General features: G+C 43.0%; 1 long non-coding RNA gene across 1 annotated transcript in view; it reads right to left on the bottom strand.

Annotated features, from left to right (window-relative positions):
- Positions 1-229: 229 nt before the first annotated feature.
- The window catches only part of LOC125129123 (uncharacterized), a 53,937-nt gene continuing 30,103 nt past the window's right edge, over positions 230-24,063 (bottom strand). Inside the window, exons 2-3 of the long non-coding RNA XR_007135416.1 lie at positions 5,641-5,723; positions 230-558 (exon numbers count right to left, since the gene is read on the bottom strand). This is a non-coding gene — a long non-coding RNA (uncharacterized LOC125129123). The remainder of the gene's footprint in view (positions 559-5,640; positions 5,724-24,063) is intronic.

Here is a 24,063-nt window from a genome sequence, read left to right as displayed (position 1 = left end):
CAAACTGCTCAACAAGGGAACTCCTTTTTTGGGGGGGTGTGCCCATGGTATGTGCAAGTTCTCCAGCCAGGGGTCGAATCAGGTCCATAACCTGCTGAGCCACAATGGGAACTCCTGCATGTATTTTTTTTTGTCTTTTGTCTTTTTGTTGTTGTTGTTGTTGTTGTTGCTATTTCTACATGTATTTTTAATGAGAGAGATGGACAGAGATAAAGCCTTCCAAAAAAGTATTTGTAAGACACACTTATTATAGAGACAGTAACCAAATACTTCCCACTTAGATTGAAGCAAGTTCAGTAAAAAATTACTTCTGTGATTCATCTGCTGTTCATTGAAAAAATTTTATAATGCAAAAGTCTTTTATATATGAGGGCACCACTACCACAAACCATCCAAGTACATGTGCTCTGAGGTATTATTTTAACAGTAGGAGAGACCTTTTAGTGTGGATCCATCAGTCCATCTGCACAGGCAGGATTTATCTATGGCCTGGAACAGGAAACCAACCAGGCCACACAAAGATGCTTCTTCCAACGTCACAGCCTCAATTGTGGAGCCCTTGAGAGAACAAATTTGAAACTACTGTTTGTGACAATGACAAGATTTTAGTTTTCTTAGTTCTATTTCTTTCTTTTTTTTTTCTTTTTTCTTTTTTTGCTTTTTAGGGCCGCACTCGTGGCATATGGAAGTTTCCAGGCTAGGGGCCTAATTGGAGCCACAGCTGCCAGCCTACACCACGGCCACAGCAATGCCAGATCCTTAACCCACCAAGCGAGGCTAGGGGTCGAACCCACAACCTTATGGTTCCTAGTCAGATTCGTTTCTGCTGTGCCACGATGAAAATTCCTCCTAATTCTTCGTTTTCTTAGCTGTCTGTGGCCAACTCATCCCAGAAAAAAACTTTTTACATTTCATTTTGCAGATGTGTCACTCCAAATGTAGATTTAAAAAAAAAAAAAAAAGACTTTTTTTTGGGTCTTTTTAGGGCTGCACCTGGGGCATATGCAAGTTCCCAGACTAGGGATGGAATAGGAGCTACAGCTGCTGGCCTACACCACAGCCACAGCAACTTGGGATCCGAGCCTTTTCTGTGATCTATACCACAGCTCATGGCAACACCGGATCCTTAACCCACTGAGCAAGGCCAGGGATTGAACCCACGTCCTCATGGATGCTAGTCAGGTTCGCTAACTGCTGAGCCATGACTGGAACTCCTACACTTAAGTCTTTGTGAGAGGTGCAAATCTGTGTCTGGAGTTTTTTTTTTTTTGTCTTTTTGCTATTTCTTGGGCTGCTCCCGAGGCATATGGAGATTTCCAGGCTAGGGGTCGAATCGGAGCTATAGCCACTGGGCTACGCCAGAGCCACAGCAACGCGGGATCCGAGCCGCGTCTGCAACCTACACCACAGCTCATGGCAACGCCGGATCGTTAACCCACTGAGCAAGGGCAGGGACCAAACCCGCAACCTCATGGTTCCTAGTCGGATTCCTTAACCACTGCGCCACGACGGGAACTCCTTTTTTTTTTTTTTTTGCATGTGAATGTCCAGTTCTTCCAGTACCACTTGCTGAAGACACTACATTAGCTTCATTGCATTGCTTCAGCTCCTCTGTCAAAGATCAGCTGTCTGTATTTGTGGGAGTTTATTTCTGTACTCTCTATTCTTTTTTATTTATTTATTTATTTATTTATTTATTTATTTATTTATTTTTTGGTCTGTTGTCTTTTTAGGCCCCTACCCGCGGCATATGGAGGTTCCCAGTCCAGGGGTCAAATTGGAGCTACAGTGGCCGGCCTACACCACAGCCACAGCAATGCCAGATCTGAGCCATGTCTGTGACCTATACCACAGCTCACGGCAACGCTGGATCCTTAACCACTGAGCGAGGCCAGGGAATGAAGCATATCCTCATGGATAGTAGTGGGATTCATTTCCACTGAGCCACGACGGGAACTCCTGATGACTGTAGATTTATAAGAATGGAACCCATACTGCAGTTGTGATCTGCACCAGCTGCAGCAATACAGACCCTTAACCCATTGAGCCACAGAGGAACGTCCTATAGTAAGTTTTGAAGTCTGGTAACATTAGTCTTTCACCTTTGCTCTTCTCCTTCAGTATTGCGCTGGCTATTCCATATGAACTTTATGCTTTCCATGTGAACTTTAGAATCAGTCTGTTGATATCTATAAAATAACTTGCTGGGATTTCTACTGGGATTGCACTGAATCTAGAGCTCAATTTGGGAAGAACTGATATTTCTTCAATATTGAGTCTTCCTCTCTGTTAACATGGATTATTTCTCCATTTGTTTAGTTTTCTTTGATTTCATCCATTGGAATTTTGTAGTTTTCCTCATATAGATCTTGTCCATATTTTGTGAGATTTACACCTAAGTATTTAATTTTGGGGATGATAATATAAAACTATTGCATTTTTCATTTCAAATTCCACCTGTTTATTACTGGCATATAGGAAAGCAATTGACTTCTGTATATTAACTCTGTGTCCTGCAACCTTACTCTTATTAGTTCTTAGTCTTATTAGTTCCATGAGTTTTTGTCGATTCTTTCAGATTTTCTACACAGACAGTCATATCATCTGCTAACAGTTTTTCAAACTGCAAAACAGTTTACTATCTTCCTTCTCAATCTGTATCCGTTTTATTTTCTTGCCTTATTGCATAGCTAGAACTTTTAGTACAATGTTGAAAAGGAGAGGTGAGAGGGGACAGCCTTGCCTTGTACCTGATCTTAGTCAGAAAGCTTAGAGTTTCTTACCATTAGGTATGGTAGATTTTTTTGAGTTTTTTTGGTAGATAGTCTTTTTATCAAGTTGAGAAAGCTCTCCTATATTGCTAGTTAACCAAGAGTTGTTTTTTTTTTTTTATCATGAATGGGTGTTGAATGTGTCAGAAGCTTTTTCTGCATCCATTGGTATCATCATGAAATCTTTTTATGATTTTTTAATCTTTTTTAATTTTTTGTTTGTTGATGTAATGGATTGCATTAATTGATATTAATGTTGAACCTGACTTAGCATGCCTGGAATAAATCCCATTTGGCTGTGCTATGTAATTCTTTTTACACTTTTTTGAATTTGCTTTGCACATATTTTGTTGAGGATTTCTGCACCTATGTTCATGAGAGACATGGGTTTGTGGTTGTCTTTTCTTTTTTTTTTCTTTTCTTCTTCTTCTTCTTTTTTTTTTTTTTTTTTTTGGCCACACTCATGGCATGTTTTATCCCTGGGCCAGTGACAAAGCCAAATCCTTAACCGTTAGGCTACCTCCTATAGTTGTCTTTTCTTGTGATGTTTTTGTCTAGTTTTGGTATTAGGACAATGCTGGCTTCAATGAATTAGTTAGGAAGTATTCTCTTTGCTTCTATCTTCTAAAAGATATTTAAGAGAATGGGTAATTTCTCCCTTAATGTTTGGTAGAATTCACCAGTGAATGCATCTGGGCCTGGTGATTTCTGTTTTGAAAGGTTATTCACTATTGATTCAATTTTGTTCATAGATAATACGTCTATTTAGATCCTGTACTTCTTCCTGTGTGAGTTTTGGCAGATTATGGCTTCCAAGGAATTAGTCCATTTCAGCTAGGTTATCAAATTTGTGATTACAGAGTTGTTCATAGTGTTCTTTTATTGTCCATTTAAGTTCCATGGGATCTGTAGTGATTCCTCTCTTTCATTTTTGATATTAGTATTTTGCGTCCACTCTCTTTTTTTTCCTTAGTTAGCCTGGCTAAAGGTTATTGATTTATTAGTATTTTCAACAAACCAGCTTTTGGTCTCACTGATTTTCTCTATTTCGTTCCTTTTTTTTTTGTCTTTTTGCCTTTTCTAGGGCTGCTCCCGTGGCATATGGATGTTCCCAGGCTAGGGGTCCAATCGGAGCTGTAGCTGCCGGCCTACACCACAGCCAAGGCAACGCAGGATATGAGCCGCATCTGCAACCTACACCACAGCTCATGGCAATGCTGGATCCTTAACCCACTGAGCAAGGCCAGGGATCGAACCTGCAACCTCATGGTTCCTAGTCGGATTCGTTAACCATTGTGCCACGATGGGAACTCCATACTGTTTTTTTTTTTTTTGTCTTTTGCCTTTTCTTGAGCCATTCTCATGGCATACGGAGGTTCCCCGGCTAGGGGTCAAATCGGAGCTGTAGCTCCTTTTTTTTAATTTTATTGATCTCTGCTCTAATAAATTCTTATTCTTTTCCTTTCCTTACCTTGGATCTTATTTGTTATTCTTTTTCTTGTTTCCTAACGTAGAAATTTAGATTATTGATTTTATTATTTTTGTTGTTGTTGTTCTTTTGGCCACACCTATGGAATGTGGACATTACTGTGCTGGAGTTCCCTTCATGGCTTAGTGGTAAACGAACCCGACCAGTATCCATGAGGATGCAGGTTCGATCCCTGGCCTCACTCAGTGGGTTAAGGATCTGGCGTTGCCATGAGCTGTGGTATAGATCACAGATGCAGCTTGGATCCTGTGTGTCTGTGTCTGTGGCTATGGCTGGAAGCTGTAGCTCTGATTCGACCCCTAGCTTGGGAACCTCCATATGTTGCAAGTGTGGCCCTAAAAGGCAAAAAAAAAGAAGTAGAAGAAGTTGTTTCTGTGCTGGTGATCAAACCTGACCAACCCAAGCTGCTACAGTAACAACACCAGATCCTTAACCCACTATGCCACAAGAGAACTCCAGATTATTGATGTTAGATTTTTCTTTTCTAATACATGCATTCAGTGGTATCAAAAAATTTCCCTCACACTGCTTTCTCTGCATCTCACAAGTTTTGATAAGTTGTATTTTTAATTTTCATTTAGTTCAAAATACTTTCAAATTTCTGGAGTTCCCCTCATAGCTCAGAGGAAACAAATCTGACTAGCATCCATGAGGACACAGGTTCGATCCCTGGCCTTGGTCAGTGGGTTAAGGATCCAGCATTGTCATGAGCTGTGGTGTGGTTGCAGACACAGCTTGGAGTTGACATTGCTGCAGCTGTGGTGCATGATAGCAGCTGTAGCTCCGACTTGACCCCTAGCCTGGGAACCACCATATGCCACGGGTGCAGCCCTAAAAAGCAACCCCCCCCCAAAAAAAAATCTTTCAAATTTCTTCTTTGACCATGTGCTATTTTTTTAATTTATTTAGAAGCATAGTGTTTACTCTTTGCATATTTGGGCATTTTCCTGTTACCTTTCTGTCACTGATTTCTGGTTAAAGTCCACCATAGTCTGAGAGTTGACACTGTATGATTTCTTTCCTTTTAAGTTTAAGTTGTGTTTTATGGCCCAGAACGTAGTCTATCTTGGTGAATGTTCCATGTCAGTTTGCGGAAAATGGGTATTCTGCTGACAAGTAATTTTAAGCTCCTTTGATCTCGTGGTTCTGTCACCTTTTAGGGCCTGGCAGCCAGCCATTGTACTATTTGCATCTGGGGGCAGATGATAATTGCACCAGAGATACTAGGGACCAGGCTTAAAGTTGCATACAGTTCTCTTGGGCAGCACACATTCTATTGGGCATAACACAGCCACGTGGTGCCATCTTGATGCAGAGGGACGAGAAAATGTGGTCTGCTAGTGTGCCAAGGAAGAGCACAGGGACGGGGGAATGCCTTACCACTCTCTGCCAAAGTCCATGCTTCTGGTAACCATATGTCTGTTTCATTCTTTCTGCCACACACAGAACACTGCCTCTTCACCCTGCAAAGAAGAACACTCCAAAGTCTCATCCAGTTACTACCTTCAGCCCACAAGGCAGGATCTGCAGACAATGCACTGATGTGTAAGTCTCTTCATCAGGTCTGGATATGGCTCCTTGTGTGCAAAGTCAGCACCTCCTGGAGTGTGAGCACCTCCCTAAATTTTGCGCTCTAGGCATCTAACTTGCCTCATCTTGGTCCCAGCCCAGTCTTCTTCACATCTTGATAAAAAATGTTGGAACAATGTTGCAACAGAAGAAAGGGTGGGGGAAAAAATATAATTGTAATGTATACATGTAAGGATAACCTGACCCCCTTGCTGTACAGTGGGAAAAAAAAAATGTTGGAACATAAAATTGCTGCACTGATCACTCACATTTGGAAGAGAAAACAGAAGACATACAGCAGTCGCTGGTCAAGAACAATTGGAAATCCTCTAGGTGTTCACACCCAAGATCAGCTCTAATTCTTCTCTTTGGGAATAAATTTCCATTGGCTTTGGTGGCTCCTGGATCCACTGTCTGGCGTGGTCTTCAATGTACATCACTTTCTTTCTTTCTTTTTTTTGGCTGTACCTGCAGCATGCAGAAGTTCCCAGCCCAGAGATCAAACCTACACCACAGCAGTGACCTGAGCCACAGTAGCGACAATGCCACATGATCCTTAACCACTAGACCACCAGGGAACTTCTCTGTGCATCACTTACTTTTTCTTTTTTTTTTTTTTCTTTTTAGGGCCACATCTGTGGCATATGGAGGTTTCCAGGCTAGGGGTCGAATTGGAGCTGTAGCCACCGGCCTACGCCACAGCCACAGCAATGCCAGATGCTAGTCCCGTCTTTGACCTCCATCACAGCTCACAGCAATGCCTGATCCTTAGCCCACTGAGTGAGGCCAGGGATCGAACCTGTGTTCTCATGGATACCAGTCAGATTCATTTCTGCTGAGCCACAATGGGAACTCCCTATAAAGTATTTTTAATTAAGGTATGTACATTTTTTTCAGACATAATGCTATTGCACACTAAACAGACTACACTATAGTGTAAATATAACTTTTATACGCACTGCGAAACCAAAAAGTTTCTGTGACTTACTTTATTGCGCTACTCACTTTATTGCCATGGTCTGGAACCAAACCCACAACATCTCCAGTGTATGCCTGTAGTTCCAATATGCTTGGAAATGAGAAGTCATTCTCACATGCTTGTTAGAATGATGTGTAGGGAAAAACTACATGGGCTGTGAGTCAGGACCCAGTGGCTAATCTTGACTCTCTTAGCGAAAAAAATACATGAGTTTTTATAACAACTGTTTTATTTTGTTATAGACGTGTATTTCTTAGCTGTGTTCCTACAGGGCTGCAGATTGCTGAGCTCTAGAGAAGTGAGACATTGTAAATAGGAACTATTTATTTATTTATTTATTTTGCTTTTTAGGGCCGCACCTGTGGTATATGGAGGTTCCCAGACTAGGGGTCGAATCGGAGCTGCAGGTGCCAGTCTACACCACAGCCACAGCAACACAGGATCCAAGCCGTGTCTGTGACCTACACCACAGCTCACGGCAATGCCAGATCCTTAACCCACTGAGTGAGTCTAGGGATTGAATCCTCATCCTCATGGACATTAGTCAGGTTTGTTACCACTGAGCCATGACGGGAACTCCAAAAATTTATTTTAAAATAAGAGCAAGAGAGTTCCCTTGTGGTGTGGCAGGTTAAGGATCTGGCATTGTCACTGCAGCAGCCAGGGTCACTGTTGTGGCATGGGCTCAGTCTCTGCCCTGGTAACCTCCACATGCTATGGGCGAGACCAAAAAAAGTAGAGCAATATCAGCAGTGAATGATTTTTTTTTTGCCTTTTGGGCCGCAACCACAGCATATGGAGGTTCCCAGGCTAGGGGTCAAGTCGGAGCTGCAGCTGCCGACCTATACCACAGCCACAACAATGCCAGATCTGAGCCGCGTCTGCAAACTACACCACATCTTATGGCAACACTGGATCCTTAACCCACTGAGCAAGGCCAGGGATCGAACCTGCAACCTCATGGTTCCTAGTCAGATTCGTTTCTGCTGTGCCATGATGGAAACTCCCAGCAGTGAATGATTTTTGTTTATGGTAAATTTCAGATGCAGTTACTTAGTTCTGAATCCCTTGGGGCCATTGCAAATGGGTACTGTAAAATCAAAAAACTTTTAACATTGGCTTTGCACTTGGGTTTTCATATTATGTGCTTACAATTGAGTCAGCCTTGAGAATGAATCACCTCATGTTCATGGATTTACCTCTCCATATCTTGGGGGGAAATTAAGAGAAGGGTGCCTTGTTCACTTGAATCTCTGCTAGTTTCAAAGAGATAAGAGCGTCCTACAGTTTTGATATGGCTCTCTGGCAAACCGGATGTTATTTATTTTTAACATTAATAATTCCTCTGCCAAGGGCATGCTATTTGCTTGGGCTTGTAATCTCTTTGCCATAATATTTATTCTGTATTATTCTACAGAATCCATGGATGAATTAATCATTCTTGGAACCTGAACATTAAGTGTGCTGGTGAGTCAGATCACACTCATTTGGAGTTGCTGGAGAAGAGGAGGGCTGCTTCCTTGTGGACCCTACTCTTTTGTGTGTGTGTGTGTGTGTGTGTGTGTGTGTGTGTTTGCCATTTCTTGGGCTGGTCCCACGGCATATGGAGGTTCCCAGGCTAAGGGTCTAATCGGAGCTGTAGCCACCGGCCTACGCCAGAGCCACAGCAATGCGGGATCCGTGCCGCATCCGCAACCTACACCACAGCTCACAGCAACGCTGGATCCTTAACCCACTGAACAAGGCCAGGGATTGAACCCACAACCTCATGGTTCCTAGTCGGATTCATTAACCACTGAGCCATGACGGGAACTCCATGGACCCTACTCTTAAGGACAGATATAGTCATCAAATGGGAAAATTCTCAAACACTTCGAGATGACATGTGAAGCTCAATCAGAAGCTGGGGTGGTTGCTCGTAATTAGCATTACAGATTGTTTTTCATTGTATAGAAATTGTTTATTTGCCCCCAATATTCATTCTCTGTCTCTTTCTCAGTAATAGAACAAGTAGTTACACGGGCACTTGGCCACTCTGAATAAGCACTACCTTACCCAGGCTTCCTTACCATAAACTGTCATGCTATAACTTAGATCAGGCCAGTGGGGAGGGGTAGTCACAATTTCAAGGCAGTCTCACTAGTGGGAGAGGGTATGTCCTATTTCTCTCTGAACCACAATGTGAAAGTTACATGTTGAAAATGAAAAAGCAAGATGAAAGGAATGTGAGCCCCTGCTCAGGGCAGAGCCTCCATGCCAATGTTGGACTGCCCTTCCAGATTTTTATGTGTAAGATAAATAAATTACTACCTTGTTCAAGCCACTGTCACTGCTATTTTTCTGTCACTTCAGCTGAGTTTAATCCTGATAAAGTCCCCATATTTAGAATGAATATTCCAGATCAGGGAAAAGGGATCTTTTCTCTCTCTTTCTAATACAGAGTCTGGCTGCACATGAGCACAGAATGGGGAGGTTAGATCCAAGGACTTTCTTTTTGCCTTTTTTTTTTAATCTTTTTAGGGCCTCACCCTAAAAAGGGGTAGAATCAGAGCTGTAGCCACCAGCCTACACCATGGCCACAGCAGCGCCAGATCTGAGCCACATCTGTCACCTATACCACAGATCACAGCAACGCCAGATCCTTAACCCACTGAGCAAGGGCTGGGATGGAACCTACAACCTCATGGATACTAGTCAGATTCATTTCCACTGAGCCACCAGGGAACTCCAGACTCAAGGACTTTCAATGCAATAGTAACCTATTACTGGCTGATATCTACTAAACACTCTGCCTTTGAAGGTGAAATTTCTTCTCTCACCAGTTACCAAGGAATCATTGACAGCCAAAAACCAGTTCTACTTGCAGAGTGTCCTGGTAAACATGACAGACACTCTCAAAATACCTGCCCGGACAAAGACTGAGGATATAGATGTGATTAAAGTATCATCAGATTTAGGAACAACCATCAACTAAATAGACTGGAAACTACCAAAAAGATATCCTATGCCCCCAAATAAGGAGGCCATATTGAGATGGCAGGAAGGATGATTACACACTATGAGCAACCCCATACCCACTGGGTAGGTAGCCCACAGACTGGAAAGTAACGATATGGCAGAGGCTCACCCAAGAGAGTGAGAGTTCCAAGCCCCACGTCAGGTTCCCATGCCTGGGGGGTCTGACATTGGGAGAAGCCCCTGAAGCATTTGGCATTGAGGGCTAGCAGGGCTTGGGGGCAGGAGCTCCACAGGACTGGGGGAAATGGAGACTTCATTCTTGAGAAACACACACAAGCTTTCATGTGCACTGGGTCCCAGGGCAAAGCAGAGACTCCATAGGAATCTGGGTCAGACGTGCCTGCAGTTCTTGGAGGATCTCCTGGGAAAACGGGGTGAGTATGGCTCATTGTGAAGGATACTGGAAGCAAAGGTCTTGGGAATAATCATCAGTGTGAATGACTCTCGAAGTGGCCATTTTGGAAAAAGCTGCCCCACCCATCAGTGCTGAGAAGCCCCAGGCCAAATAAAAAACCGGGTGGGAACACAGCCCCACCCACCAGCAAATAGGCTGCCTAAAGGCCTCCCAGGCACACAGCCACCTCTACTCATACCCAGAGAGACAAAGCCCCACCCACCAGAGGGATAAGAATCAGCTCCACCTACCAATGGGCAGGCACTAATCCCTCCCATCGGGAAGCCTGCAGCAAACCCCCAAACCAACTTCAGCCACCCACAAGGGGAGCACACGTCAGAAGCAAGAAACCCTACTTTCTGCAAAAAGGAGAGCACACTAAAAATCTATACACAATGAAAAGGCAGACAAGTATGACTCAGATAAAAGAACAAGAAAAAATCCCAGAAAAACAGCTAAGTGATCTGGACATTACCAATCTCCATAAAAAAAGACTTTAGACTAAGGATAGTAAAGATGATTCAAGATCTTGGAAATAAACTAGAGGCGAATATTGATGATTTTTTTTTTGTCTTTTTGCCATTTCTGAGGCTGCTCTCGCGGCATATGGAGGTTCCCAGGCTAGGGGTCAAATAAGAGCTGTAGCCACAGGCCTATGCCAGAGCCACAGCAACGTGAGATCTGAGCCACGTCTGCAACCTACACCACAGCTCACAGCAACACCGGGTCTTTAACTCACTGAGTAAGGCCAGGGATTGAACCCACAACCTCATGGTTCCTAGTTGGATTTGTTAACCACCACGACGGAAACTCCAAATATGAATTATAAGAAACAAAGAAGTAAAAGATTTAAAATTAAGCAAGCAAAGATGCAAAATACAATAACTGAAATTAAAAATTCACTAGAAGGGGGAGTTCCCGTCATGGCTCAGTGGTTAACGAATCCGACTAGGAACCATGAGGTTGCAGGTTTGATCCCTGACCTTGCTCAGTGGGTTAAGGATCTGGTGTTGCCATGAGCTATGGTGTAGGTCGCAGATGCAGCTCGGATCCCATGTTGCTGTGGCTGTGGTGTAGGCCAGCGGCTATAGCTCCAATTAGACCCCTAGCCTGGGAACTTCCATGTGCTGTGGGTGTGGCCCTAAAAAATACAAAAAAAAAAAAATTCACAAGAAGAAACACATAGCATAATACAGAAAGTAGAAGCACAAATACGCGAGGTGGAAGACAGACCAGTGGAAATCACTGATTCAGAACAGAAAAGTGAAAGGAGATTGAAAAGAAAGGAAGACAGTCTAAGAGAACCCTGGGACAATATTAAATACACCAACATCCCTATTATGGGGTGCCAGAAGGAGATGAGAGAGAGAAAGGACCAGAGAAAATATCCAAAGAGATAAAAACTAAAAACTCCCATAACGTGGGAAAGCAATCACTCAAATCCAGGAAGCATAACAAGTACCACATAAAATAAACCCAAGGGGGAACACCCCGAGACACATATTAATCAAACTGACCAAAATTAAAGACAAAGAGAAAATAATGAAAGCAGCTAGGGAAAAGAAACAAATACCGTACAAGGGAACCCCAATAAGGTTATCGGCGTATTTTTCAGCAGAAACTCTGCAGGCCAGAAGGGAGTGGCACAATATATTTAAAGTGATGAAAGGAAACATCCTCCAACAGATTAGTTTGCCCAGCAAGGCTCTCATTCAGATTTGAAGGAAAAACCAAAAGCTTTACAGACAAGAGAATTCAGCACCACTAAACCAGCTTTACAACAAATACTAAAGGAACTTCTTCTTCTTTTTTCTTTTGAAGGCCGCACACATGGCATATGAAAATTCCCAGGCTAGCCACCAGCCTACACCACAGCCACAGCAACACTAGATCCAAGTCACATCTGTGACCTACACTGCAGCTCACAGCAATGCTCGATCCTTAACCCACTGAGCAAGGCCAAGGATCAAACCCGTGTCCTCATGGATAATAGTTGGATTCATTACCACTGAGCCACAACGGAAACATAAAGAAAACTCTCTAGGTGGAAAAGGCCACAACTGGAAGCAAAAAATATTGAAAATGACAAGGCGCACCAGTAAAGGCATATATGTAATAAAGACAGGAAATCATCCATATGCAAATATGCTACCAAAAGCAGAAATCATGAAAAGAGGATGGTACAAATGCAGGATACTGGAGATGCATTTGCAATTGAGATACCAACACCTTAAAACAATCTTGTGTGTCTATATATGTGTGTGTGTCCTATATCATATATATGTGCGTGTATATATACTCCTATATCATGTGTGTGTGTGTGTGTGTGTATATATATACTCTTGTAACAAAACTTCATGGTAACTGCATACCAAAAATCTGCAGTAGATATGCACAAAAAAAAAAAAAATCTGCAGTAGATATGCACAAGAGAAGAGAACAAGAGAAGGGAAGAAAAAAGACCAACAAAAACAAATCCAAAACAACTAATAAAATGGCAGTAAGAACATACATATCAATAATTACCTTAAATGTAAATGGACTAAAGGCCCCAATCAAAAGACACAGGCTGGCTGAATGGAGATAAAAACAAGACTCATACATATGCTGTCTAGACCCATATACATGCTGTCTTCAAGAGACTCACCCCAGTTCTAGGGACACATACCAATTGCAAGTGAGAGGATGGAAAAAATATTCCATGCAAACAGAAGTCAAAAGAAAGCTGGAGTAGCAATACTCATATCAGACAAAATAGATATTAAGGAATATTACAAGAGACAAAGAAGGACATCATATAATGATTAAAGGATCAATCCAAGAAGAAATACAACAATCGTAAATATATATGCACCCAACATAGGATCACCTCAATATATAAGGCAACTGCTAACAACCTTAAAAGAAGAAACTGACAATAACACAATAATAGCAGGGGACTTCAATGCCCCGTTACAGCAATGGACAGATCATCCAAACCTAAAATCAACAAGGAAACACAGGCCTTAAATGATGCATTAGACCAAATGGACTTAATAGATATTTATAGAATATTCCATCCAAAAGCAGCAGAATGCACATACTTCTCAAGTGCACACAGAACATTCTCTAGGGCAGATCACATTCTGGTCCATAAATTAAAGAAAATTGAAATCATATCAATCATCTTTACTAACCAGAATGCAATAAGACTAGAAATCAACAAGAGAAAAACCAAAAAAACACAAACACCTGGAGACTAAACAGCATGCTACTAAACAACAAATGCATCACTGAAGAAATCAAAGAGGGAATTTAAAAATACCTAGAAGCAAATGACAACAAAGACACAGCAATCCAAAACCTACGGAATGCAGCACTAGGACACAGGTTTGATTCCGGCTCGGCACAGTGGGTTAAAGAATCTGACACTGACGCAGCTGTGGCATAGGTTGCAACTGTGGCTCAGATCCGATCCCTGGCCCTCAAACTCCGTATGCCTTGGGGCAGCCAAAAAAAAAAAAAAAAATTGAAGGCATAAAAAGAACCAAATAAAAACTTTAGAATCGAAAAACACAATGATAGAAATTAAAAACTCAGTGGACAGGGGACAAAGAAACACATCCATGAACTTGAAGATAGAAGAACTAAAATTACCCAATCTGAACAAGAAGACAGACCGGAGAAAAATAATGAACAGAGCCTCAGGGACCTGGAGGACTAGAACAAAGGATCTAACATGTATCATAAGATTCCTAGAAGGAGAGGAGAAAGAGGATAGCACTGAAAAAGTGCCAGATTTTTTGATAAACAATAACATCCTCACCACACCCAGTATGAAATAGATCATTTGGATAACCTTGTAACTATCAAGGAAATTCAATTTTTATTTATTTTTTATTTTAATTTTTTGAAAAAAAAATTTGGGGGGGGGTCTTTTTTTTTTTTTGCCTTTTCTAGGGCCACTCCCGTGGCATATGGAAGTTCCCAGGCTAGGGGTCTAATCAGAGCTGTAGCCACCAGCCTACGCCAGAGCCACAGCAACTCGGGATCCAAGCCTCCTCTGTGACCTACACCACAGCTCACGGCAATGCTGGATCCTTAACCCACTGAGCAAGGCCAGGGATCGAATCCGCAACCTCACGGTTCCTAGTCGGATTCATTAACCACTGCGCCACGATGGGAACTCATTTTTGAATTTTTAATTAAAGGATTCTCCAAAGAAATCTCTAGGCACAGAGAGAATTTTACTGGTGAATTCTACCACTCAAGGAAAAATTAACATCAATTTCACGTTATCTCTTCCAGAAAATAGAACACTTCCCAATTCATTTTATGAAGCTAGTATTACCTTGATGTCTGCAGGGGATTTGTGAGATCTGGGGGATGATCAAGAAAAAAGATATCACCACAAAGGAAATAACATTCAAGCTTTATTGGGCTGTGCTTAGGGCTGCATGTGAAGGGAAGTCCTTCAGGGTATGAGACTGACCAGACACTTATGGCAAAAGGACCACTATCCAGAAGAGGAGGGGGGCAAGGGCACACCCAGAGGAGAGTGTGATCAGAGAGGGGACATACATGTCGAGGTGACATTACTCAGCAGCCTGGTGGGGAGACTCTAGGTCAGAGAACTCTGAAGGGCAGAAGCTTGGGGTCTTATAACCCCAAAGCTCTGTCTTATCAAAGGCCAGCAGATGCTAGATGAGGTTTTGTGGGATATGCAAAGCAGGTGAGCCCCAAATGGCTAAATTTTTTCCTGGTTGGGACTATTTTAAAGATAATTGTTCATTGCAGCACAGTTCACAATAGGCAAGACATGGAAACAACCTAAATGTCCATCGACAGATCAATGGATTAGGAAGATGTGGAATGGAATACTACTTCACCGTAAAAAGAACAAAATAATGCCATTTGCAGCAACATGGATACAACTAGAGAGTCTCACACTAAGTGAAGTAAGTCAGAAAGAGAAAGACAATATGTGTAATCTAAAATAGGGCACAAATGAACTGATATACAAGGCAAATTGACTCACGGATACAGCAAATGGAGTTATTGTTGCCAAGGGGGAGAGGGAAGGACTGGGAGTTTGGGGTTGGGAGATGCAGACAATAGCATTTGGAGTGGATAAGCAATGAGATCCTGCTGTATAGCACAGGGAACTATATCTAGTCACTTGTGATGGAACATGATGGAGGATAAAGTGAGAAAAAGAATATACATATATTTATATGTGTGTGTATATGTATATGTACGTATAACCTGGTCTTTTTTTTTTTTTTTTTTTTTTAGGGCTGCACCCACAGCATGTGGCGGTTCCCAAGCTAGGGGTCTAATCAGAGCCACAGCTGCCGGCCTATGCCACAATCACAGCAACATGGGGTTCCAGCCGGCTCTGCGACCTTCACCACAGGGGTGCAACGCCAGATCCTTAACCCACTGAGCAAGGCCAGGAATCGAACTCATGGTTACCAGTTGGATTCATTTCTGCTACACCACAACAGGAACTCCAAAGTTGGTCACTTTAATGTACAGCAGAAACTGACAGAACATTGTAAATCAACTATTAATAACAACAAAAAAAGAAAGAAACCAGGCTCTTTGGAGAAATGGCTAATTCTAGGGTTGGGGCAGGGAATAAATAAAAAAGAAAGAAAAGAGGAGTTCCCATCGTGGCACAGTGGAAACAAATCCAACTAGGAACCAGGAGGTTGCGGGTTCGATCCCTGGCCTCGCTCAGTGGGTTAAGGATCTGGTGTTGCTGTGAGCTGTGGTGTAGGTTGCAGATGTAGCTCAGATCTGGCATTGCTGTGGCTGTGGTGTAGGCTGGTGGCTACAGCTCCGATTAGACCCCTAGCCCGGGAATCTCCATGTGCCATGGGTGTGGCCCTGAAAAGACGAAAGACAAAAAAATTTTTAATTAAAAAAATAAAAAAGAAAAGAAAAAAAACAGTCCCCAAAGGCTACATACTGTATGACTCCATTTATATAAAATTCTTGATGTGACAAAATTATAGAAATGAAGAAGAGATTACTGGTTGCCAGGAGTTAAGGAGTGATGGGAATGAGAGGGAAGTAGGTGTGACTATAAAAAGGCTTCTTGACTTATCAATATCAGTATCCAGGTTGTGATCTTGCATTATAGTTTTACAACATGTTATCAATGAGGGGAACTCAGTAAAGGGACACAGGATCTCTTCATATTATTTCTTAATATCATTCTATAGCTGTCTCAGAACAAAAAGTTTAATTTAAAAAATGGAAGGAGTTCCCATTGCGGCACAGCGGAAATGAATCCGACTAGGAACCATGAGGCTGCGGGTTCCATCCCTGGCCTTGCTCAGTGGGTTAAGGATCCAGCATTGCCGTGAGCTGTGGTGTAGGTCGCAGATGCGGCTCAGGTCCCATGTTGCTGTGTCTCTGGCATAGGCTGGTGGCTACACCTCCGATTAGACCCCTAGCCTGGGAACCTCCAGATGCCGCAGGAGCGGCCCTAAAAAGCCATAACTAACTAACTAACTAACTAACTAAATAAATAAATAAAGGAAAACCCTTTTTCTTTGCCTGTTTATACAGGTATTAATTTGTTAGCAGTTCCAGGCAAAAGGTGGCCAGTTTTTACCTCATAAAATGTTAAGTCTGGGTTTTTCAGACCAGTACTTACTGTGAGGAGTCAGGGGGTTTGGGTGTAATCATTCCACTGTAAACCACTACTAGATTCTTTGCTACCTTGAAGAGAAATCTGCTCATAACAGCATAAAAGGTGGTTCTTATAGGCTCTTCTTTAGGCTTTAAGGGCTTCAACTGTGTCCATCCTAAATCAAAAGGTCAGTTAATCATCTCTGACAGGATAAAACTGGAATTTGTTTTGGCCTCTCCTCCTTTATACTTAGATCATAATCACACTTTTAGTTCTTTGGGGTCAGCTGGATGCATAACATCCTGTTACAGAGAAAGAAAGACATCCATCCTCTCGTGTGCAGACGACACATACGGATTTATCATGACCTAAGAGTGGCCTTAAGAGGCATTTGGTCCTAATGGCTCATTATTGTCAAGATGAACAGCTTCAGGTCCATTATTCAAAAGTCAAATCCGCTGTTTTGAGTAGATGGCCCTCAACTTTTTACGAGTTTGTCTCTAGTAATCTCATAAGATTGGTAAGATCATTTATGGTCTCAGATTTACACCCCAGAGACAAGCAGGTGCGCCTTTCCAGGGAGGCAATCAGACTGTTTCTCAGGAGGCCTCAGGTGACACCTGTTCCCTTTGGCAATTTTCCACGGTCTGCTGGGTGGTCCCTGGTCTTCTGGGCTTAGAGACCTAGTTTTGTCCATCACACTCACTTAACCAGGTATATGAGAGTCGATGTAAAACCAAAACGCCAGTGCATGGATTTGCTGAGAGGCATGTTCCATAGACACTTTCATCAGTGTTTTGAGGATACAAAGACAGTCTTCCCTAAGAACCAGGAAGTGCAGGTGCCCACTGAGACTTAAGCTACACAATCAGAACAGGATGGGGATTATTAGACTAGGACACATAAGCAGGCATGGAGAGCCCATTTTCTCCCTGCAGTCAAGGTGTGTGGGAAGCCAAATCATAAACTATAACGATTCAGTTACAAAGTCAAAAATTATTGTTACAATGATGGGGAGACATGATATCCATATTCTCCATACAAAATTTCTCTGTAGGGACAATGACAGAGGGAGAAAGAGACTGATGATAAGCATGGAAGGAGAACAAGAGGAGTGGGATTAATTCTATGTTTCACGGTATTAGGTTCACAAAGCTGAAGACATCCGTCTCACATGGGGCGGGGGGAGGGGTGACCTTGGAATCTGAACATCTGGTGACACATCTTCCACTTCTATCTCTACTGGGGAATGGCCAAACAAACAAATGAACAAAATGCTCAAGATTCAGAAGCTGTTGGCTAGGATTTCCACTGCCCTAGGCTGTGCCCTTAGGTTGGACAATGCCCACATTCTCCTCCATGCCTTTTCTAGGGTAGCAAAGCCCTGCCTGGGTAGCATTCTCTTTCTTCAAGGTGATTTTGAATATTGCTGCTTCAACCTATTATGTTTTGATGTGATCGCTCTCGGAGGACTCTCTTATTCCAAACTCCTGGGATTTGGCTCAGTAGCCTACAAATACTTACAAGCAAATATTTTGCAACTTACTTATCTGGGATCCACCCCAAGAAGCTGTGTGGCTCAAATCAATAAAGACTTTTCTTTTATTGATCCAGGTGGTCATTGGGATAACTGCTCTAAAACCCTTCAAGGTCAAAATAATTTCTGTACTGCTATGGGGGTGGAGGCTTGGGGCTTTCTTCCATGGTCTATATTAAACTAGGCTCTAAATGATTTTCTTTTTTTTCTTTTCTTTTTTTTTTTTTTGTCTTTTTTGCCTTTCCTAGGGCTGCTCCCGCAGCATATGGAGATTCCCAGGCTAGGGGTCGAATTGGAACTGTAGCTGCTGGCCTACGCCAGAGCCACATCAACGTGGGATCCGAGCCGTGTCTGCAACCTACACCACAGCTCACAGCAACACCGGATCCTTAACCCACTGAGCAAGGCCAGAGATCGAACCCGAGACCTCATGGTTCCTAGTTGGATTCGTTAACCACTGCGCCACGATGGGAACTCCTCTAAATGACTTTCCAAATCATCCCTTTTATCATCAGTATGGTATAAATAAACGTCATAACACAAATGCAGATCACTAAGCTGTGTGTTCCTTCAAAATATTTGTGTTTATCTTGATTGTATAAGAAATGATAAACATACATAAAAATAATTTTTACTCCCCCTCTCCCCCACCAAGAGTCTGTATTTGTCTGTTTTCTATCAGTGGTTCTGGCGTCTGACTTTTGTTATGGCGTGATACTGGGTAACAAAGCAATTCATCTGCTGGAAAGAAGTATGAACACCCTTCTTGCAGCTGGCTTCATAAATATCATCTATTTATGCTGCTCACAAGAACTCCTCTTTTCAGCCATGACATAGCTACTGAAAAGTGCTTACATTTACTGCAGAATTTTAAGCACAGAGTTCCTCTAAGTGGAATGGTAATGGATTTGTGTTGTGGTATACCCTTAATGGGCAGGCGGCTTTGTTCAGTTTATTATTGGCAATGATGAGAACACATGCTGGTTTTGTCACCTGGGTCCCAGGTTCACATCAGCTTAAATGATGACCTGTCTTTGCTGCCACATCCTGTATCAGTCATCCGATGAAAGAGCTGGGATGACAGATTCAAGTCTAGGTGCCCCAACTGCCAGAAGGCTGGAGCCAGAGGCATCTGAGCCAGGAACTGACTTAGAACTTCAGAGCAAGTGTCTCGGGGTTAGGCTCCAGACAATCAACCACGTGGAGACTGTGGTGCTCTGACCTGTGTACATTTACACACCACAACTCCCTGGGCCTTTGGTAACACACACATGCCAGGCAGATGCCACTCCCCGCTCCCCCACCCCGACTGCAAATAAAAACCCATGGGGTTAAAAATATACACATCACCTCATCATCCCTCCCTGATTCTTTTTTTTTTTTTTTTGTCTTTTTAGGGCCACACCCACAGCATATGGAAGTTCCCAGTAGCCTGGGATCGAATCAGAGCTGTAGCTGCTGGCTACACCACAGCTCAGGGCAACGCCAGATCCTTAATCCACTGAGCGAGGTCAGGGATTGAACCTGCGTCCCATGGATGCTAGTAAGATTCGTTATGCTGAGCCACGACGGAAACTACCCCTCCCAGATCCTTATCAAAGAATCTGTGTTGATGAAACAGACTGAGTAGTTGCAGGCAGCCTATGTTGTAAAGGCATTTCTTATAGACGTTCTTGTCTCTTTATGTCTCCATTCATTTCTTTCAAGTTCATCAATCTAAAGATCACTACATTGTTCCTGGAAAGTTGTCTCCTAGAAAGTTATTTGACTGAAGCTTTTTTACCCCCTGATACTTAGTTTTACTCGCAAATGAATTGTTAATCGGCTCTCAGTGGAAATGTACCAGTGAAATGACGTTTTTCTGTTCAGCTATTACTAACCTTTTCCATAGCCTTGCAAAAATAATTTGGCTTTTTGTTCTGGGTAATTCCTGTCCTGCTGACGTCACTGCATAATGCAGGGTTGTAATGATAAAATTAACGCCAACCACCACTACCACCAAAATAAGAACACTCAGCATTTCAACATTTTGAGCACTTTTCTAAGCACATACATATATCAACATAATCCAACCTCACAGTCTCATGATGTAGGAACTAGCATTATCCTCATTTTATAATGGAGGAAACTGAGGCATAGAGAAGTTACCTAACTTGCCTAAGGTTATACTCATGTCAAAAGAGATGTGTGTAATTGCTCTTTTTAGAAAAACGATTTTTCTGTTTTTAGTCTATAACAATAATATGTGCCTATGGTTTAAAACAAAAGTTCTTCTAAGACTAAGAATTACAATTTGAAAAGTTAAGAAAGGGAGTTCCTGTTGTGGTGCAGTGGAAATGAATCTGACTAGTATCCATGAGGATGAGGGTTCGATCCCTGGCCTCGCTCAGTGGGTTAAGGATTTGGCATTGCCGTGAGATGTGGTGTAGGTTTGCAGATACGGCTTGTATCGCATGTTGCTGTGGCATGGGCCGGCCCCAGTAGCTTCAGTTTGACCCCTAGCCTAGGAGCTTCCTTATGCTGTGGGAGCGGCTCTAAAAAATTTTTTTTTTAATTAAAAAAATTCTAAAATTAAAAAAAATTAAAAAACAAAGGCTTTTTTTCTTTTTTTTTCTTTTGTCTTTTTGCCTTTCCTAGGGCTGCTCCCGAAGCATATGGAGGTTCCCAGGCTAGGGGTCGAATTGGAGCTGTAGCCATTGGCCTACGCCAGAGCCACAGCAACGTGGGATCCGAGCCGCGTCTGCAACCTACACCACAGCTCACGGCAACGCCAGATCCTTAACCCACTGAGCAAGGCCAGGGATCGAACCCGCAACCTCATGGTTCCTAGTCGGATTCGTTAACCACTGAGCCACGAAGGGAACTCCTTTTTTTTTTTTTTGTCTTTTAAAAAAGAAAAAGTTTTTTAAAAACTGCACCAAATTCTACTACCTAGAGATAAATACTGATCATTTTAACTAATTTATTTATTTATTATATATTTGTTTGCTTTTTAGGGCTGCACCTGTGGCATATGGAGGTTCCCAGGCTAGGGGTCCAATCCGAGCTACAGCTGCCATCCTACGCCACAGCCACAACAATGTGGGATCTGAGCCACGTCTGCAACCTACACCACAGCTCATGGCAACGCCAGATCCTTAACCCACTGAGTGAGGCCAGGGATGGAACCGGCAACCTCATGGTTCCTGGTTGTATTTGTTTCCATTGTGCCACAACCGTGACTCCACCACTGTCACTTTTTAAGCAAATTTCCTCCAAATATCTCTTTATATATTTAGGATCATATTGATTTACAATGATCATAACACAAATGGGATCAAACACACACTACTTTTTTTTTGTTTTTGTCTTTTTGCCTTTTTCTAGGGCCGCACCTGCGGCATATGGAAGCTCCCAGGCTAGGGGTTGAATCAGAGCTGTAGCCGCCGGCCTACGCCAGAGCAACGCAGGATCCAAGCCGAATCTGCAACCTACACCACAGCTCAAGGCAACACCAGATCCTTAACCCACTGAGCAAGGCCAGGGATCAAACCCACAACCTCATGGTTCCTAGTTGGATTTGTTAACCACTGAGCCAAGACAGGAACTCCAAACACAATACTTTTTTGCAATTTACTTTTTCCACCCTATTTTATGATGTCAGTGGCCCTCTGAAGACAGCTAACTGCTATGTTGATCTCTCTGGTTATTGGAATGATCGGGGTTGAGGGGAGTCAGAAGAAAGGACTCAAGATCAGGCTGTATCCAGTCCCTGAAGGACTCCTGCCCTACTTCAGGGCAGGTTTTACTTCTGTCTGATGTTTAACATGGTCATTTTTTGTTTTTTTTTTGTCTTTTTGCCTTTTCTTGGGCCACTCCCGTGGCATATGGAGGTTCCCAGGCTAGGGGTTGAATCAGAACTGTAGCTGCCGGCCTACACCACAGCCACAGCAACTCGGGATCCGAGCCGCGTCTATGACCTACACCACAGCTCAGGGCAATGCCGGATCATTAACCCACTGAGCGAGGCCAGGGACCGAACCCTCAACCTCATGGTTCCTGGTCGGATTCCTTAACCACTGCACCACAATGGGAACTCCTAACATGGTCATTCTTGAGAATGCCACAAAAATTCTTTCAAGAATAAAAGCCAAGAAGTTCTGCTGGCCACTGACTTGGTCCTGAAGACCTGACCCCCAGTTCTCAGATAAGTAGCCAGACTCTGGGCTGAGGATGGTTTACTGTCTGAGTCATGTTCCAGCTGGCACGAGGGGAACCCAGTATCAAACACGTAGTCTCAGTGGGGAAGCGGAGCTGAGAGCTGACACTAGGTGGTTACTGCAGCAGCCCACTGATCAGTGATGTGCTAGTGAGGGAAGAAGTCCAAACCTCTCCAGGAAACCAAGGAAGTCTTAGGATGAGGGCTGTTCCCAAGCATCTCACTAGGAGACACCACTCACACCAATTCACGTGGGTGACACCCTTGAATTACACAGTGCACAACATGAGCAGACGTAGGTGACGGCCACTATTGATCAGCTGAGGCTGGGCCTGCAGGACAGAGTTACATCCTGTGGCCACTGGAAAGAGAATCAGCCTAACAGAGTCCCAAGGATGACAGCTGATACCATGCAGAACACCCCTGCACCTCTCGTGTGTTTGGGAATCAAATTAGTAAAGGAGTAGTTTAAGGGAAGGCGCACCTACATGTGAAAATGGATTCCCAGGCTGACTTTTTTTTTTTTTTTCCTTTAAGCTGCCCTGCAGCCTATGGAGTTCTCAGGCCAGGGCCAAAATCTGAGCTACTGTTGCAGGGACAACCTACTCCAGTGGCAACACTGGATCCTTTAATCCACTGTGCCTGGCTGGGGATTGAACCTGTGCCCTGGCACTGCAGAGACAACACCCAATCCCCTTGAGCTATAGGGGGAAGGCCTCCTAGGCTGACTTTGAAGGAGAGAGACCCCCTGGGCTCACACGCATGTCACCACTGGACTGTCCTCTGGGCAGGCAGGGCCAGTCCATGTGGGAATGGATCCAGCTCTTCAGAAACACAGTACGTTTTAAGAAATGTTTTAAATTCTATCTTTGGACTTAAATAAAAAACAAGAAAAAGTGCAAAATAAATAAATGTCATCCATAATTCTTTTACTCTCATCTAAAATAATCATGGCTATGATTTACGTCTATTTCTGTCTCGCCTTTTTTTTTTTTTTTTGCTTTTTAGGGCTGCACATGAGGCATATGGAAGTTCCCAGATTTAGGGTCACATCAGAGCTACAGCTGCCGGCCTACACCACAGCCACAGTAACTCCGGATCCTTAACCCACTGAGCAAGGCTGGGGATGGAACCCGAATCCTCATGGATACTAGGTGGGGTCATAACGCCCTGAGCCACAACAGGAACTCCCCAAGCTCATGTAATATTTTATGTTTCCCATGATCATTAAATTCTACACGAACATAAAAGTGTAATGGCAGCAAAATAATGCACTATCTAAAGTTCTACAGCCACCAAAACAGCCCTTCAAAGCAACTGTCTTCCTTAAAGATGGTATCTGGAAAGCAAGGCTTAGATCATTTCCCCCAAACAGATTCCATATACACTTCCACAGTGTATTAGCCCCTGGAATCTGGGAGGATGGCATTAGTGAAAGAACATACCTCTAGCTTTCATTTTCATTTTTATTTTTGGCTGCACCTGT

The sequence above is a fragment of the Phacochoerus africanus genome, chromosome 6 (assembly GCF_016906955.1).
Source record: "Phacochoerus africanus isolate WHEZ1 chromosome 6, ROS_Pafr_v1, whole genome shotgun sequence".
NCBI lineage: Eukaryota > Metazoa > Chordata > Mammalia > Artiodactyla > Suidae > Phacochoerus > Phacochoerus africanus.
This window is presented reverse-complemented; position numbering and strand designations above follow the sequence as displayed.